The following is a 19,623-nucleotide window of genomic DNA, read 5'->3' on the forward strand; positions in this document are numbered from 1 at the left end:
TAAACGTAATTGACCTCACCTCCTTCCAGCAAAAAGATTTACTTTTCAGAACAGCTTTGAAAAGGGGGCAAAATGCCAGTGGTATACTGAGCTGCCTGTTAAGGTTTGAAACCACTCACCAGGCTTAGATTCCAGAAAGCCACTTACAGCCTTCTAAACTGTTGGTGTCCTCAAATCTGTTTCTTCAGACTCTGCTCTGTTTTACCAACCTTGACAGAACACAGGCATGCTATTCCTTAAAAATAAAAGAAGTCTGATCTTTTCTAACCCATGCCCATTGTCAAGATGTTTTAGCACTTAAATAATATTATGTAAACGCGGCTCAAATAAAGGGCACGAAGTAGAGACTAATGTTTGCAGAAATCCCAGAAATAAAGGGGTTGTTATTGTTTAACCTTAGATCAAAAAAAGTTCAGGTAAAAAGTCTGTTATACCTTTGCAAGGTTTCATATGTGGAGAATATAGGGTGAACCATACAACACAGTCAGTTAATTCATTCAAGTTGCCAACAACGTTAGCAACAGCAGCAACAACAAAAAACCTGGAGCCCCATTAGTTAAACGGCTAAAAGCACTCCTATTTGAAACAGAACAAAGTTTCCAGAAATCTTTTTTTGGGGGGGTGGGGGTGGGGTGGGGGGATTCAATAACAACTTGGTAAATTTCAACTGCATTAAGATAGCTTCTACTTCATAACGCTGGAGAGAAAGAGTGCTCCCTATTGCTATTTTTTCACATTGGAACGGCTCTTGTTTCCACCAGGACAAGCGAAGAACAAAAACGTGTTCTCGAACGAGCAGGAGAGGAAGCGAGCGTGCAACCGCCAGCGCTTTACAGCAACATGCGAGTTCCCCCAAAGGAGGTATAGAAACAGAAACAGACACTGCCTGCCCTGGCCAAACAGGCTCACCCACCCAGCTATTACTTCACTTTTCCCTAGGATGGGGCTCGGTCCCTGGCTCCACCACCTTTGTGTTCCAGTCAGTGGAGAGCCAAGGTGGGCGAGGGAAGAGCTTTTAACTGGATCAACTCCTGCCGGACCCAGCAGGGCGCCCGGGTCACGGGAGCGGGGAGTGAACGAAGAGGGGCTGGCTGGAGTAAAGCCAGGGCAGGGAGCAAACGACACCCCCTCCCTTAGGAGGGCGCACCAGTCCCCCCTCCCCCTCCAGAGCTCGGGCTGCCTGACTCCGTCGGACACGACTGGCCCGGCCCGCGGGGAGCCGGAGGAAAGGGGGCCGAGCAGTTACCTGGACCGAGCGGCCGGTGGCTCAGGAGGGACGCGAGCTGCTGCTCAGCTACGAACTGAGCCGGGCTAGCATCAGCGGAGACAAATTTCCCCCAGCCTCCTCCTCCTGAGAGCGCCCGCCCCTCGCCGGCGGCTGGAAGCACTTCCTCTGCCTGGCCGAGAGGCGCTGCTGAGCGCCCCGCCTCCTTATATCCCCTGCTCTTTACACCGCCCGCGGAAGCGGGGAGGATGGGGCAGGGCCTTGCACAAGCAACCAGCCGAGCGAGGCGCTTCCGAGGTTCCCCTTCACTAGCGCCGCCCCCGAAAGAGCTCCCTCCACTCCCCAGAGCGACACCCTCCTCCCCTCACAGCCACTGCTACCTAGGGTGCCAGTGTCCTCTGTGTCCCCCCCCCCCAGGGCTCCCTTGCAGCCTCTGCTACCCCTCTTCCCAGTCCTCTATGTCCCCCCAAAGACCCCCTCACAGCCTGCTACCCCCAAACTCATCCATGTCCCGAAAAATCCTCACTCCACCATCCATCACTCCCCAGAGAGTCACCTCTCCCCAGCCTCACCATTTCCGCACTTGACATGGTAAAGGATTTATATATGTGTGTTTTCTACAGGGCTCCGATTCTCAGGAGGGGAGCTTCTCTCCTGCAGGCCTCCTGCAGTTCTTTGAAGAGAAGCAGCACAGGCTTCCCTGCTGTGGAGCTGAGACATTCCAGAGGTGACGATGCGGGATCTCTGCCCTCTCCCACAGAGTTCATGAACTCCGCGGGAGAGAAGCAGCAGATGCTCACGTTTCAGGTTTGGTTCTGTGGATGTTCAGCTGAATCAATTTTAGAACCAGTGGGACACAACCTAGAAGGAGCACTGCTTCTGTCCCGTCCAGTGCCCCAAATCAACTGTTACAACCTTGCCCTGTCCTCTCTTCTGGACAAGCCTAAGTCTGTTGTAAAGGGACCCAACTCTTGGGTCCATGTACTTCGAAGCATCCTTGAGTCTGGGAAGTGATTGGTCATTGTTCTTAGCTCTGGCTCACTCCCAGGGGCAGACCTTGTGTCTGACACCCATCTTGGACAATGGGACCCTGCAGTTTGGCTATCTTAGACCCTGGAACTAGTGTCACAGCCCTCCAGAACCCCCCATTGCTTAGACATATTCCGCCAGTGTACCTGATTGTGAGATCTCTGGTTCCTAGTTACATTCTTCAGGGACAATGTGGCTGGAAGACAAAGAACACAGACTTATTGAAGAAATGTCTTTAATGGTAGACGCTTTCTCCCTTAACAAAGTACACTAGAGAGTTATAGATTTATTAAAAATAACACAATCCCCTTGTCTTACCTCACAGCTCCTGTGAGTCCTTAATTTGGTCAGTATTCTTAGGCTACAAAGCCCTTTTTGGCCTGGTTGTGCATATACCATTGGTTTGCCGCCTTGGTCAGAGATGCAGCCACCTTTTAAAACAGCCTCTGCCTCTGTTCTCCTTTTCCCCATATGCTTCAGATGGAGAATTTCCCTCCTCCCCATAGCTTCTATGTAGAGAGTCATTCAAAGTCAATAGCTCTTTTGGTAGAAAACCCATTATTCTGGTAGGGGAGACTCATTGAACATTTATGGCTTTTGATGGCTCTCTCAGAGCTTCTCAGACTAAGGCTATGGCTACACTACAGCTTAAATAGACATAAATTATGTCCTCAGGGGTCTGAATAAGCCACACCCCCTCCCGAGCGACATAATTTATGATGACTTAAGCGCTGGTGTGGACAGTGCTATGTCGGTGGGAGAGCTTCTCCTGCTGACATAACTACCGCCGCTCGCAGGGGCTGGAGTAATTACACCAATGGGAGCTGCTGTAAGCTCTCTAGTGTAGCCATAGTCTTTCCACTAGGTGTTAAGCCCCTGCTACTAAAGGAATCCTCCAAATCCACAAACAAGGTTGCAATATAACATGAAGGTCACACTTCAAAATGAAGGTTACAGTACAGAGTAGAACCCCTGAAACATAGTGGAGTTCACCAAACAACATGGAATTTGCAGGTTGACACAGATATATTCCCCAATCTGTCACACCAAACACCCACAGTTCTGAGTAGTTAAGATGTGCAAAATTCTATGTTATTATGTTATCTTTGACAGTGGGACAAAAATAGAAACAAATTATGATGCATAATGGTACACTTTTATATTTTATTATTTTTAAAAATAGTCTATGAAATACAAAAGAAAAGCCTATCAATCCATATGATGGCACTGACTTTCAAAAAGACCTAACCCAGAGAAGATCTTGAAAGCTTATCTTTCTCACCAACAGAAGCTGGTCCAATAAAAGACATTACCTCACCCACCTTGTCTCTCTAAAAAGACCTCAGCTCAACCTCCAACTTTGTGCCAGCAAATCTGTGTCTGCAAATAGTTGTGGGTGTATTCTGTAGCATTTATGCATCTGATTTGGAGGTTCAGTCAGGCACTTATATAAAACTAGGAAGCGCATCAACTATTACTGGATGCCTCCAACTTGTAAATACAATTACTTGTGGGTGCAAAATCAGAGACAGCTTCTGAAGATAGGGGTTTATATCATTACCAAGTAGAAAGCTTCATTAACTATCAGTAAACACTGTTAAATTCAGTTCCAAAGACAATGTAGCACAACCCATATCAATAAAAAAACATCCAAACATACAGGTAAGCTCTTTTAACAATTGAACTACCTTTACAATATTACCTGCCAAGTAGTCATTATGGATCAGCACCATATTACAGATGGTCCCATTAACTTCAAGGAGAGTATTTGTCAAGAACTTAGTGTTAAATGTGTATAAAGGCATCAGAATCTTGGCCCATGTAATAATTCCTTATAGTGTAACTACTCTAGTGTTGTAATAATTGGGTCCACAGATTTACCCTAATTGTGAGCTTGGTTGTAAAAAGTAAGTAAAAGTTCACAAAGTATCACAATAATTTATGACAATAAATGTTAATGTGAAAAGGTACAAAGGGGAAACAAAAGATTAAATTAATTCAACTAAAATGGCCTACTTCTAGAACTCAAAGACTGTGTTAAGATTATGCCTGGTAAACAAGAGAAGTGTGGGACCAAAAATCAGTGGACCAAAATTGGTATGTCAAAAGTCAGGCCTAGTTGGTGGACAAAATAATAGGAGGAGGGCTCCTTAAAATAAATTACTTTGTGGGTGAAAACTGTCTGACAACTACAGGCTGGAAGATGGGTGAATGGGAAGAAGTGAGCTTTACCATCATGGGGCTACCACTGACACCATTTCCTGGGACCTTACGATCTACTGTAACGTTGTTGGCCTTTTGTCATCCTGATGCTGAGAAATATCCTGACCAACTCAGGCCAGAGAGCAGGTGGGACCCAGATGCCATCACCACCTCCACACTGGCTTCAGCTAAATCTCAACTATCACCTGGGGTGTGAGACGTTGTCAACCCCTCCACCACCACCCCTGTGTGTCATTTTCCTTCTCCACCTTATTTCTTCTCTTTCCTAGAGTTGTAGTGGCTGAGAGGTTGAGATGCTGGACTGCAAGGTTGTGGGTTTGAGACTTGCTTGATCGCACACTAAAAGGCTACCTCTAGTTCACCTACCCGCAAAATGGGTACCCGATCCACTGGGTTAGGGCAAATCACATCACTCCCTTGTGTACCCTTGTCTATGAAACTGACATGCCTTAATCATGTCAGCCCGATGAATCATTGACTTGGGGGAATTTTGACTATCCCTCTCCTTTTGTACTTGTTTAATAAGAATCTAGCTTTAGTGGCCAAGACTATATATTTTGCAACACTGTTGTAAGCCTGTGACCAAAGAGAAAGCTAAAAGCAATACCCAAAATAGACAGATGCTGGGACAAGTTTGCCAGGTCTTGGAGTGGTAGGTAAGGCCAGGTGCCATACTTGTGGGTTTTTTAAGCAGGGAGGTTGCAAATGAGAGTGAACACCAGAGTCAGAAGCTGCATTGTCTACCTTTGCCGTTATTTCCTCTCCCTTCTTGTGTGTACTTTTCCTGTTTTGTCTTTCAAGAAACAGGATCAGAGTTTAAACAACAACAACAACAACAACAGCTCCAGTCCATTTCAACTAACTTCTTCTCTTTTTCACAAAAGAGCAGTTACCATCTAACAGTTAATACCATCTAAAAGACTGCCAAAAAGGGGAAGTTTGCTTCTAAAAACTTTCTCCAGCTAAGGGAAACGTTAAAATGATTAATACGTTTAATACTTTACTTTTCAAATGCTGTAACTGTTTTTCTTTTTTTCTGTATCTTTAATAAAAGATTTAAAAGATTTTTAGTGGTTTTTATGCTCAAATAAATTTGTTAATCTCTAAGGTGCCACAAGTACTCCTTTTCTTTTTAGTGGTGTGTTTGCCATGGTACTAAGTAGGGAGGACTCTGTACACCAAACCCTGAACTTTGTTTAAAACTGTTTAATGTTGGACAGTGACAGTATCATGTTAACACCTTGACTCTTTGGGCCCATATGTTCCACTGAAATTAATACAACACTCTACAGCTCATCAACCACCTACTCTCTCCCAAACACACAGGAAGAGAAGTGGGTTCTACAGTTTGCCTGTAAGGTTAATAATGCTGGGCTCCAGTGAATCACAACATTTGAAGTACTCATCTGGGCTCCAGTGAATCACAACATTTGAAGTACACAATAGCCAGATAGTGACTGGTAACAACTATGCCAAGTGGGAGTGAGAAATTGCACTACGGTTTTTTGTTTTTTTTTTGGCAAGCTTTTCATTCTGTTTTGTGTGGAGGCAATGGTTTGCAACTGCAATGAGTAACTTTGAATACTGTAGGGAGTGTTCATAATCTAAGAATTTAAGTGGAAGTCAGAACTAGAAAAAATGTTAACGTACCTGTTGTGGTTGTTGTTGTTTTTAATACTACAGTATTCTAGCCAAATGTCCCCAAAACATCTCAGTAAGACTGTTGTAAACTCTAGTGCACACCATTACAGGTGAATACTTTAATATTCTTATAAAGGTTTCAGAGATATGCATTTTGTTTTAAAGTTTTCTTCCTTTATTGGTGACCCTACTACAACAGCAAAGGAAAAAGTTATACCAACAAGTTACCAAAAGGGGAGTGGGATGGGGTGTTCACCCCACATCAGCCCTGATAGGGTTAAAGAGAGCCTTGAGAGGCCAGTTAGGTTTATCTGGTGTCACCTGAGAGTGAGAGAAGGGCCAGGGATAATGAGAATGCAGCCCAGCTGGGAAAGGGCTAAGATCCCACTAAAAAGCCCAGAAGCTGAAAGTAGAAGAAGGCAGGCTCAGAGCTAGAAATGGATGTGGGAAGATATGGGGGGCTGTGTTGTGTTTAGTCTGGAGAAGGTTGAGAGGGAACATAACAGTTTTCAAGTACATAAAAGGTTGTTACAAGGAGGAGGGAGAAAAATTGTTCTTTTCCTCTGAGGATAGGACAAGAAGCAATGGGCTTAAATTGCAGCAATGGTGGTTTAGGTTGGACATTAGGAAAAGCTTCCTGTCAGAGTGGTTAATCACTGGAATAAATTGCCTAGGGAGGTGGTGGAATCTCCATCATTGGGGATTTTTAAGAGCAGGTTGGACAAAAATCTGTCAGGGATCGTCTAGATTAAAGTGGTGGTCCGCAGACCGGTGCTGGTCCGCGAGCCATCGGCTCCTGGTCTGCGCGCACAATGGAAAAAGAAATTGCCGGTCTCCTACATCAGATGATACTTAGTCCTGCCTTGAGTGCAGGGGACTGGACTAGATGACCTCTCGAGGTCCCTTCCAGTTCTATGATTCATGTTCCCTGAAGTGTCTAGGAGAGGGCTGGACATCTCAGAGAAACAAGGTTCATTGTTCCTGTAAAGAGACAAAACCACATCAGACCTTATTAACTTAACAGGGGGTAAATATACTCTTTAAACACAGCACTTTCATGGTTTGTGGTAAAAATGAAATAAATTTATTGGCAAAACAGGAATAGGATTAAGTTAATTCAACTATAAGGAATGAAGACAGAGTTATAAGTAAAACAAAACAAAATATGCTTCTAAAGGTCTAAAGCTTAACCTAGCAAGGCTTTGTTTAAGATGGTTTCTCTCACCAGTCATTCTTTATCCCAGCCATGGATGACTTTCCCTCAGTCAGGGCCTTCCACAAAAAGTATCAGCTGTGTGCTACCCTTTTTCCTTTAGGTCAGTGATGTCAGTTCTCAAACTGTGGGTTGGGACCCCAAAGTGGGTCATGACCCCATTTTAATGGGATCACTAGGGCTGGCATTAGATTTGCTGGGGTCCAGGGCCAAAGCTGAAGCCCAGTGGGGCTTGGGCCCTCTCTTTCCTCCCTCTCCCCTGCTTGGGTGGGTTCCTGGGGTCTCGTAGTAATTTTTGTTGTCAGAAGGGGGTCGCAGTGCAATGAAGTTTGAGAACTGCTGCCTTAGGTCTTTGCCTAAGAAGGTTTCTCATCAATACTCAGTTCCAGAGACTTCAATGCCTACCCCCCTTCTCAGCTTGCTAGAGTTCTGTTCCCTTGTTTCTGTCCAGTGTTGCATGCTAAAGATGGCTTCTGTACTTGTTTATATCAAACAAAGTTCAATTACTCTGTTTCAAGAGGCAGGATGACCTCATGCTGTTTTCCCCTTCATATGTGTTTCCCATCTCCTGTATGATTTCAATGTAAATAAGGCTTCCATTGTTTTGATGCTATCATGCTTAATTTACATAGGAGACAGGTAAATAGCTGCCCAACTTACTGTCTGGGTGGGGCTGTTCATTCCTTTGTTCACACTTTAAAACATAATATCAATAAGTATTCATAATTCCTATATAGTGTTAACATACACATTTCACAATATTAATCCCAAGCATGGTACAGGCACTCATAAAAGACCTTATAAAAGATACACTAATATCATATTCAACCAGTTGATTCAATTGCTTATTATTAAGACCTACCCTCCCCCCACCTTTCTTTATAGCTCAGATAAAGTGTCTTTTCTCTGCTTGGGTATAATCACACTGTATATTTCCCTGCCCCCTTCTCCCCACACACACACTTGTTAGCTTAATAGCTTTATCTAATATGTATATCCATTCTCATTGTCTTTCAAAGAACTTTGGAAGTAACTGTCTGGTGGAGAAATCACATTCTTTTGTTTAGGGTGGGGTAACTTCTGTTTGACTGGTAAAGACAGTTTAAAAATTATAATTTCACTTTAGGTCCATAACTTTGCTTGCACCTACATTACACAATGATGTTAACTACTGAGTTATGAGCTTTCTAATAACACATTACATGACACCTTTTAGATTCAGATAATAACAATAATGACTTGGGGTATACTGGGCTGGTCAGGCCTACTGAAACTCACAGCTAGATATCAGCGTGTCCCTTGCCCTCTGCCCTTGGGCTGTTTTTAATGTCACAGCAAAGTATCAGAGATATGTTAAGAGCCAAAAGAATGCGGGATGGAGATTTATGAGTAAATTTATAAGGGACAGGGCAAGAAACTTCTTAAAACTACATTTTTAGGGAAAATAAAAGTAATTTGCTAGCTACCTAAATTTATGTCAGAAGCAAGAGGGTTAATGTATGAGGTTCTAACAGGCATGACTGAGGATTAAATTAAATGGGGTGTAGGTGAGGGCCAAGTGCTGTTTGAGAAGTGGCTGATTAGCAGGAGAGGGGAGAACACAAACCATACACAGCTGTCTGAGTTATCTTATTGGGTAGGACTGCATCTTTAAATATATCAGCCCTTATAAATTAAACCATATATCCCATCCCCTTTGAGATGTTATAAAGGTCAATGGCATGGGCATATGGTGGCTGTCTGGAAGGGGAAAACAAGGTATGGTAAATGTGGAGAACATTCATATGAGAAGTGTATGATGGTGTGAGATCCCCATACTCGTTGTTCAAGAGCAGAATTGGGCTAAGTGGCCCCTATCAGCTAATCAGGCTGCAAACGGGGGAGCTTTTGACTGAAGGTAGCTAATTAGAGAGAGGCTTACTTGTGTGGGAATACTTGGGGGTCTATAAAGCCAGGATGCTAGCTACAGACTGAACTTGTGGCTGAGAAAGAGTAGTTATTCCCTGAGAAGAGAGAGGAGTGTTAGGAAACTGCTGGAAAAGATGGTAGGAAGGTACTAATCATTCCCTGGGAGGAGGGTTCTGGACTCTAGTACACCTAGAGATAGAAGGGAAACCAGAGTGGTAGGCACCAGTCCAGGGGAGGAGGAGTTTTTTTGTTTTTTGTTTTTTTTTTGAAGCAGAGAGAAGGAGCCCAGAACTGCAGAGCTGAGGAACAAGACTGTAAAATATGATGACTAAATTTATACATGAGTTTGAGTTTATACATGGTAGATGGGATCAGAATAGCCAAATCTATACTGACTACTCTAAAGTGGATTACACAGGTAGAGTAGGAATGGCCTTTCTATCCCTTGCATAATGACAGGTTTCAGAGTAACAGCCGTGTTAGTCTGTATTCGCAAAAAGAAAAGGAGGACTTGTGGCACCTTAGAGACTAACCAATTTATTAGAGCATGAGCTTTCGTGAGCTACAGCTCACTTCCTCAGATGCATATCGTGGAAACTGCAGCAGGCTTTATATATACACAGAGAATATGAAACAATACCTATTCCCACCCCACCTTAGAGACTAACCAATTTATTAGAGCATGAGCTTTCGTGAGCTACAGCTCACTTCCTCAGATGCATATCGTGGAAACTGCAGCAGGCTTTATATATACACAGAGAATATGAAACAATACCTATTCCCACCCCACTGTCCTGCTGGTAATAGCTTATCTAAAGATAAAGATAAGCTATTACCAGCAGGACAGTGGGGTGGGAATAGGTATTGTTTCATATTCTCTGTGTATATATAAAGCCTGCTGCAGTTTCCACGATATGCATCTGAGGAAGTGAGCTGTAGCTCACGAAAGCTCATGCTCTAATAAATTGGTTAGTCTCTAAGGTGCCACAAGTCCTCCTTTTCTTTCTATCCCTGAATCTGGAAATAAGAGCTTTGTGACACTATCCAAGTCTGTGGCCTTTGACAGATAAATTGAGGGGCATACTGATCTATGCCAAACTATGACTGTTATCTTACCTGACTGTTGGGTATAATGGTGATTACAAAAGGAGCCTCAGAAAGCATGAATGACCTAATCAATGAAATATTGTTCTTAACTATATACCTAATTATACAGTAATAGTGTGCATCCCAGCACATCTTTGTTGGATCATATTAAAGAAGTTCTGTATTAAAATCACAAATGAGTTTGATTCCCCATAGTAAATTCCAGGGTATTACTAATTAAGAGGTCTCTTGGTTTTTGGTACTGTTTCTCTCCCTCTATGTGTGAAACTTGCAAGCTGCTAATTGTGTTAGTACATTCAAAGACAGAGTCTGTTCTCAAAGCAATTCACACAGAGAGAGACTCAAAGCAATACTCTGTAACAACAGAAACAGCATCCAGAGATTCCCCACCCTTTTGTTGTATTAACAATTGTGATTAAAATAGAGATAGAGGATGTATGTGGATGGATGCTTGGTGTGGATAATAACTGAATGATCAGGGAGGTGCCAGCCTAAGAATCCAGTGTCCATCTGCTGAAGAAGGCATCAAGTGGAAATAACCAGAGGACCCCCGGAGGGTAGACTGAAATCCACCCAACATCCTCAAGGATGGGAGAACCAAAGAACAAGATAACATCTAGCAGCACGGAGCCGTCAGGAATGTGCCATCTGCTGATTGATTCAGCAACAGCATGATAAAGCAGTTCACAGAGACTGGCATAGGAAGAAATTCCTATACAAATGGACTCTAGAAAGTGAGAACTTTGGGGTCTGATTCTGCAAACCAACTTCCAGGAGCATCAGATGAGCGTCTGACAAGGCCCTGCTCCCTCCTCATGTCCAGGCCACCTAGCCAGTGGCTTGGCATGAGCAACTCTAAGGCTGGTAACTATGATAACAACCTTGCAGAACCTGTGTGTGTGTGTGTGTGTATGAATGAATGTGTGAATAAATATGAAATTGAATGGAATGTTATAGCTATAACTAACAGCTTACTAGGATTCTTTCTGTATTCACAATAAATGTGGTATTTTGCCTTTTCCCCTTTAATAAGATCCTGCTGGTTTTTATTTTATTGGTATAACATTTTGGTGGAGAATTGCAAAAGGGGAATATTGGTAAAAAACCTCAGTTATTGTAAATATTGGTGTGCACACTGCCAGCTCTAGTGAGCTAGGCATTTCTACTAGGTTAACCAGACCTGCTGGCCTCCGGGAAGGCAGCAGGGGAAAAACTCATAGATTAAGCTATGATTTCAGAATCTAGGCTGTATCACTTACTAAGTAATGCCAGGAGTGACAAAGAGATTGAAATATCCATGTTAAAATCTTTAAAAGAAAACGGGGTAAGCCAGTACCAGAGGGAGGAATGGAGTCAGAAGGAACTCCAACCTCACCTTTTGTTAAAGAAATTACACCTTTTAAATAAATCCTTCAAAAATTTGGGCACAGTCCTTGGACTAAACAAGCCCTAGCTGATGTCTGCACTATTTCGGACCTAGAGGATAGATTGGCTCCATATATCCTCATATGCAAACCTTCTAGTGCTGCCAAAAGAGATGCAGCAGCAATTTGGTTGTTGTGGGAGGCACGTAAGGATTCTTACCTCCGCGTGTCCTCATGTAAGGAGGAAAAGGCACAAACGGAAAAGGGAGCAGACAATTGGAAGGTGCTGGCTGCAAATACCCAAAGCCAGCTGAAAATAGTGAAAGAGGCACTCCAGAAATACAAAGAGTGTAAAAGTTAACTCTGCAGAGGCTGAAGGGACGCAGGTAAAGGGGGAGAAGGTCCTATGTATGGCACCTGCAGGTATAATTACAAAGAGAAAAGAGAGTAAAAAAAAGTTAACTCTGCAGAGGCTGGAGGGAATTAAGCAGCTAAACTTTGTGAAAATGTTAAAAAGGAAAAGTGTGATAGAGCATTCTTGGTTTCTTTGCAACCATTCTGAAGGAAAAATGGGCCCTTTTTCCAAAGGAATGTCTGTAAATTAGCCAGGCAAAAATAAACTATCTGATTAAAATCATTTGACTGGACAATTTAGGCAAATTTGCTAAAAAAACATAAGGGGGTTCTATTGGAACTTAACTGCCTCAAATGTATAAAGGGAATGTAAGACATAAAAAACAGAGCACTGTGGAAGGGATGTTAAGGAAAAGAAAATATGTATGTATCTATCTCTGTGTGTGTGTAAATATGTAAAGTTCTAAGGACCAATTGGTTTTGTTTTTGTTTTAAATAATGCCACTAAAAATTCATTTGACTTTTTAATTCAAAGTTGCAAAACTGACAGACCTTTTTGCTAGACACAGGTAATTAGTGTTCTTTGGCTTTGGGATTTGGCATTTAACCCTTAAAAGGTAACTCAATGCTTTAGAAAATTTAAAATGTTTTTAAGTTGTGGCTGCAGCAGGGCAGTCAAAATCAGGAGAATAGAAAAAAAAATTCTGGATTCTTTTTGTTTGTTTTTTGTTTTTTGTAACAAAATAGCAGATGGGAGCTGTAGTAAAAAAAATAAATAAATAAAATTTTAAAAAAAAGACAGTGCCCCTCTGAAGCAACAGCAGGGGTGAGGTGCACAAAACAAAAAGACTCAATGTTAGAAATACTGAGTCTGAAAATGGCTCTGAGTAATCAGACTGTCACTTTGATAAAGGTACATGAAAACTCCGTAAGCAAAAAAAAAAAAAAAGAAAAAAAAGAAAAAAAAGAAATTGATATGGATAATGTTATAGAAGTTAAACTATGGAAGGAATGTGCATTTGCCCCAGAACATGTGCAGGGTATATTGTAGAAGGGGCAAAAGAAATGCAAACATACCATGTTACTTAATTAAAATGCTATTAGGGCTCCAAAGGGAGCCACAATAGGTTGGGTTTTCTTTTTCAGATTGCTGTGTGTTTTGGAAGCAGAAGTTAAAAGTAATCAAAACTCTGAAAGTTGATTGTGTCCCTTTTAAGATAGTCTCTGGGCTGCTGATGGCTTTAAATCCAAAAGCCGGAAGCGTTTGTGAAAATGTAAATGACCTAAATGATAAAAGAAGGAAAGAACTAGCAGCACAAAGGAGCTGCAGATAAAGGACACACCTGGTCAGCAAACAAATTGTCTAAATAAAAGGTATAGTATAACAAGATAATTTTAATAAATTTAATGATAATAAGTACCCGTGTAACAACGTATAGTGAGTATGATTTTTGGAAAAACCCTTTAAGGTCGTATGGTAATGATGCTTCTCAGTTATTACCTGTAAATAAAACTTAAAGCTTAACACAGCAGGAAAAACATTATAAACTTGGTCTGCTGTATAAGAAGGAAAACTCAGGGATTTAATGACTAAACAGTGGGATAATTTCCCCATAACCCTTAAAAGATAAAAGCCATTGAAACCTGGCCTGTCTATAGAACAAAAACAGGAAAATGTGTGGGCAAGTCCTCTGTTTTGCTTGCAATCAGCAAGGGTATTTGTAAAAGAAATATTTTAAGCAATAATCTGCCACCCCAAAAGGGGTAGAAACATGTTCTTTTTGTCTTTCAGAAAATCAGGAAAAGCTGACGCCAGCTGAAAAGCAACCCAATACCATGAATCTACTGTCACAATAGAAATTGTGTTTTGTGTTCTATGTTTTGTCTTGTTGCTAGCACTGTTGTGTGTTTAAAAAAGAAAAAATACTAAAGACCTGCAGGTACTGAAAAATAAATTAAGCTCTCTGTCCCAGCTACAGGACAGACTGATACAAAAACAAGTACATGCCAATGTAGACTTGGTCCAAATTGGTCTGGGTAACCTAAAAGCCCGATGGAATCTTTGGCAATGGCTTAATACTACCACATGGCTTATGCATAAGAAAAAAAAATTAGAAATAGGAAACTACACAGCCATAGCTATGGGATGCACTGAAATGCAGATACTTGCCCTAGCAACTTTGGAACACAATGTTCTGGGTCATATTGGGAAATATTAAGGGTTTGATGCAAAGAAAGAGATCATTTTGTTTGACACTTATCAAAATGAATGAATGCAATAGATTCCCAGTACTGTAAAACCAGACTTGTTTAATGGGAGATTTTGTTGTCAAAATTGCAAACTAACAGTCCCTGGAGGCAAAGGTATTGAAGGTTAGCCCACTCCCCATATTACACCTGGGATCCTTCTGGCTACCCTGGACCTCGAGCCAGTGGGCTGGAGAGGGAGGGAAGCTATTGGACACTAGAGGTTGTACTGAATGGACTCCTCAAAAATGGGTGTGCCTCACCTTGCCTGTTGCCCCAGAACCTTGTAGTAAAGATACATCACTAGGATCATGTATGTGGGATGAATTGGAATCACAATCTCAAATTGCCTCACAGTACCTTCTTTTGAATAGGCTACATAGAAAGTGACACTGACGATTATAAATCTTAGTGTCAAAAGGGGGATTATGTTGGATCATATTAAAGAAGTTCTGTATTAAAATCACAAATGAGTTTGATTCCCCATAGTTTAAATTCCAGGGTATTACTCATTAAGAGGTCTCTTGGTTTTTGGTACTGTTTCTCTCCCTCTGTGCGTGAAACTTGCAAACTGCTAATTGCGTTAGTACATTCTAAAACAGAGTCTGTTCTCAAAGCAATTCACACAGAGAGAGACTCAAAGCAATACTCTGTAACAACAGAAACAGCACCCAGAGACTGCCCGCCCTTTTGTTGTGTTAACAATGGTGATTAAAATAGAGATAGAGGATGTATGTGGATGGATGCTTGGTGTGGATAATAACTGAATGATCAGGGAGGTGCCAGCCTAAGAATCCAGTGTCCATCTGCTGAAGAAGGCATTAAGTGGAAATAACCAGAGGACCCCTGGAGGGCAGACTGGAATCCACCCACCAGCCTCAAGAATGGGAGAACCAAAGAACAAGATAACATCTAGCAGCACGGAGCCGTCAGGAATGTCCTATCTGCTGATTGATTCAGCAACAGCATGATGAAGCAATTCCCATAGACTGACATAGGAAGAAATTCCTATACAAATGGACTCTAGAAAGTGAGAACTTTGGGGTCTGATTCTGCAAACCAACTTCCAGGAGCATCAGACAAGGCCCTGCTCCCTCCTCATGTCCAGGCCACCTGGCGAGTTGCTTGGCATGAGCAACTCTAAGGCTGGTAACTATGATAACAACCTTGCAGAACCTGTGTGTGTGTGTGTTTGTATGAATGAATGAATGTGTGAATAAATATGAAATTGAATGGAATGTTCTAGCTATAACTAACTGCTTACTATGATTCTTTCTGTATTCACAATAAATGTGGTATTTTGCCTTTTTCCCTTTAATAAGATCCTGCTGGTTTTTATTTTATTGGTATAACATCTTGGGATACCAGACAATGAAATGGCAGATAAAGCAGTGAAAAATTCCTTAAAAAATGAGATACCTCTGAGTAAACAGGACTTCAAAAGTGGGGTTTGGATCAAAGAGGAAAAAAGAATGAAGGTTCTATGTAATATGTCGAACTTGAGGATAAAGGTATAGTCTCCCTATAATAGAAGAAGTGAAGTGACCTATATTTAGAGTGCTTAACAGGTCAGTGTGACCAGAAAAGTAATTTATATTTGCTAAATGAGCACAAAGAGAGGTTGTGCAATCCTGCGAAGTCCAAGAAACAGTTGAGGATCTGCTGTGGCAATGCCAGGAGAATTACACAAAGAAAGATTCTTTGTAAGAATGGAAACTCCTCAAGGTGAAAGAAAATAGTCTGAAAGGATTGGTGAGAGTAGGGTAGCATTAAAAAAACAAAACCAAACCATTACTCTGCTTTTTAAGGATACAAGACTGGGCAAGAGGATGTAGGATTTTGCTTATGACAAAAACTGTAGTTGGTGGGCAGTTATAGACTCTCATACTGCAGCTGCTACACCATAAAATGTCTGGAAAGAAAGAAGAGGGCTTGGACTAGTGGCTGGTCTGGGTTGGAGTATGATGGGCTGAGCTAAGGAGGTGAGGCTGGGGGCTGCTGAGTGCTAGTGTCTGGCTGAAGGTGGTGAGGTTGTGCTGTAGGAGCAGGCTAGGTAGAGGACTGTGGATGACCCCAGCTGAAACGAGACTAAACATTGACGCTGACAGTCGGGGGGGGGGGGGCAGAAAGTCTCCTTGGACTATGAAGGACAATAGGTAGGGAGTGGTTTAGGGTCTCAGATCAGGGAGGGAAAAAAAGACTAGCTACATCAGGATCTGAAGAAGGCATGCATAGACATGAAAAATGAACTGGGTAAAAGTAAACATTTTATAACTCAAATCAGCAACAGAAGATATGAAAATATGAGATGTTAACCCCTTGAAAATGGCAGAATGGATAAAGCTAAGTGTTGGTGACATACAAAGAGCTAAAAGAATGCAGAGTGGATATCTGATAGACTACACACACAAGGAGCATGCTGAAAAAACTTAACATTGTAACCTTAAGGAAATTTACTTGTCAACGGCCTGTCACTTTCCAGGTGCAATCCAGACCAGTGAGGGGTTGTCACCGCCTGTCCCGCATCCTTGGGTACTTCACCATGCTTTTCTGTTTGCTCCCAACAAGGGCTATTCACAGCCTATCAATGGGCAGGTCACACGCTGAGCGTCAGTGTGTTCTGCACTGCCCAGCCCTCTTATGGACAAATTTAGATATTAAAGGTCCATTGCCCCTGTACAGGGTCAATATTCAACAGTTAGCTACTTTAACTGGAGTTACTAAACAGTTGAGTTTAAACACAGCACTGGACTGGGTCAGATTTTTAAAAAAGCAAGTTTTTTATTTAACTACAAAGAGATCATAAGTGAGTACGCATATAAGGCATTAAAGTCAGAAATGGTTACAAGAGAAATGAAGATAAAACACTATCTAGTAACTAAACTGTAACAAATTGGACTTGGTTCAAAGTAAAATATTAACTACAGGTTCACAGCAACATGGCTGACCAAATTCTCAGGTCAGGCTCTCCAGTCAAAATCAAAGGGTTGGTTCCTTTGTCTTTTTAGGTGACAGTGAGAGAGAGAGAGAGAGAGAGAGACCTTGGTGGGGTTTATATATGTATAATAATAATATATAATATTTTGGCCCCTCCATTTTTATAGTCCAGTTACCCTTTGAAGTGGCTTTCTGAGGATTATCCCTCAAAGCAAAGTTTATTCAAACAGTAAAGAAAGTGATGGGGGTACATTGAGCCCCATGCTCTTTTTCTGTATGCTGAAATGCAGATTTGCCTTGTCTCCCTCTTGCCATCTCAAGGACTTTGTTTACTAATTTTATGTAAATTGAAGTAAACACATATTCCTTTGTTTAAGATAGACATACTTAACCGTTCCTGCCTACTCCGGACTATGTGGGTTTGAACATGGGCTACCAACATCCTTTGGGGGAAATTCATAACTTTACATATAATGTTGCTACACATTTCACCATGATATTATTGACCAGTGAGTTATTAGTTTTCAAATGATACCTCAAAGGCACAAAGATTATTACAATGTGTAGGGTGTGAATACAGGGATGGATTCAGTCACAGCACTGTAATGGTATTCTGAGAGTTTCCAGGGTCAAAGTTCCACTAACAACCTATCACTATTGAAAGCTGATGGTTTATTCCAATAATTGTTTCAGCTTAAGTCCAGAGACCCCGCACCACCTTATTCTTGCCGGTGCAATGCTGAAGGGAGCTGAGAACAGAGCTCCGCAGTTACAATGTGTGACATGACACCTGAATGGCAATGCTGACACATGCTAATAGTTTATTTATTACTGTTGTGCAAGTTCAATGAACGTGTTAAGTATTTTTCTTTTACCTGTTTTGGTAAACTGATCCTTCAGTGTACAGTGAAACATGGGAGGCCTCTGTGCAAAGCTGCTAAAATGCTTCGTGCTCTAGCTCCAAGACCGGTAGTAGAGTTGGGGCACACGGAGTACCCAGGCCTCCTGGAGGTGGTGAACTGATCTCTCTTTAGCCAAGAGTAAACAAAGAGAGAAGTAGCCAGATCAATAATCTTCCCTTTAACATAATGATAATAGCCTTTCTGCTTAGCCTTTAAAACAAGGGGTTCTCAAACAGGGAGTTGTGAGGTTTTTATGGTGGGGGAGGGGCGGCTCGTGAACTTTCGGCATCCATCCCAAATCCTGCTTCATCTCCAGTGTTTATAATGGTGTTAAATATAAAAAAGCCTTCTTAATTTATAAGGGGGGGGTCGCACTCAGAGGTGTGCTGTGTAAAAGAGTCACCAGTACAAAAGTTTGAGAACCACTCCTTTAAAATCATGATTTTCACCAATTTTTGTCTAATCAATCTAATTCTAGTTTAGGTGTATTTAGTTATGTTGCCATTTTGATGAATGCATGTTCCTCATGAATCTGCCCAGGTTCATGAGGTCCATTTGTAAAACAGTAATCTCTCATTTTAGGATTTTAAATTTGACTATAATTCTGTCTCTCTCTCAATGGTTTCTTGTGGTAGCTTTGAATGTTTCTTACCTGGTGCGGTACATATACAGGCTAGGAAGTTGACTAGAAGTATTGGATTTAAGTACAAAATCAGAACTTGATGCTGCTGTGAAGTATTGGGAGATAAGCAGTACAACATATTGAATTGATAGAGGGCTTCTTCTTCAGAGTTGTTAAACGAAATTACTTTCTATCCAAAGAAATAAGCGGAAGGGAAAAATCTACTTTTTTGATAACGGAGTAATTTAGTGCCCCTAGCCAACATCCGCTTTCAGAGGGGAGGGGAGGGAAAGGGTGGGAGATGGAGGTACCAAGCTGCTGCCCTTGTATCTCTGGGAGAGGTGACGAGGACCCTGGCACTCAAAGTCAGAGCTAGCTCCCTAGCATTTGTGCAAGGCTGTGGGATGGGACTACAGGTATTTTATATTATGGTGTGCTTAGAGTACTGGATTGCCTGAATTTGGGCCTCCCTCCAAAAATAACAATGATGAGGGCCATGAGACTTCTTGGTGCTTGGCATATATCCAGTTCACCTGCTGTCTGTAAACCTAAATCAGTATCCCATATAATTCCAAGAGACTTCATAGAATATCAGGGTTGGAAGGGACTTCAGGAGGTCATCTAGTCCAACCCCCTGCTCAAAGCAGGACCAATCCCCAACTAAATCATCAAGCCTGACCTTAAAAACCTCTAAAGAAGGAGATTCCGTCACCTCCCTAGGTAACGCATTCCAGTGCTTCACTACCTTCCTAGTGAAAAAGTTTTTCCTAATATCCAACCTAAACCTCCCACATGGCAACTTGAGATCGTTACTTCTTGTTCTGTCATTTGGTACGACTGAGAACAGTCTA

At 41.9% G+C, this 19,623-nt stretch overlaps 1 protein-coding gene and 1 long non-coding RNA gene across 2 annotated transcripts in view; both read right to left on the reverse strand.

Moving 5' to 3' along the window:
* Positions 1–1,392, reverse strand: part of GCNT1 (glucosaminyl (N-acetyl) transferase 1) — a 39,278-nt gene extending 37,886 nt beyond the window's left edge. Inside the window, exon 1 of the mRNA XM_084627724.1 lies at positions 1,247–1,392. The gene's annotated coding sequence lies outside the window, so the exon portion shown is untranslated. The remainder of the gene's footprint in view (positions 1–1,246) is intronic.
* Positions 1,393–6,270: 4,878 nt separating this feature from the next.
* The window catches only part of LOC311520718, a 39,954-nt gene continuing 26,601 nt past the window's right edge, over positions 6,271–19,623 (reverse strand). Inside the window, exons 2-3 of the long non-coding RNA XR_014711676.1 lie at positions 18,124–18,276; positions 6,271–7,099 (exon numbers count right to left, since the gene is read on the reverse strand). This is a non-coding gene — a long non-coding RNA (uncharacterized lncRNA). The remainder of the gene's footprint in view (positions 7,100–18,123; positions 18,277–19,623) is intronic.

Source organism: Lepidochelys olivacea, assembly GCF_965140295.1.
Source record: "Lepidochelys olivacea isolate rLepOli2 genome assembly, chromosome: 5".
NCBI classification, from domain to species: domain Eukaryota; kingdom Metazoa; phylum Chordata; order Testudines; family Cheloniidae; genus Lepidochelys; species Lepidochelys olivacea.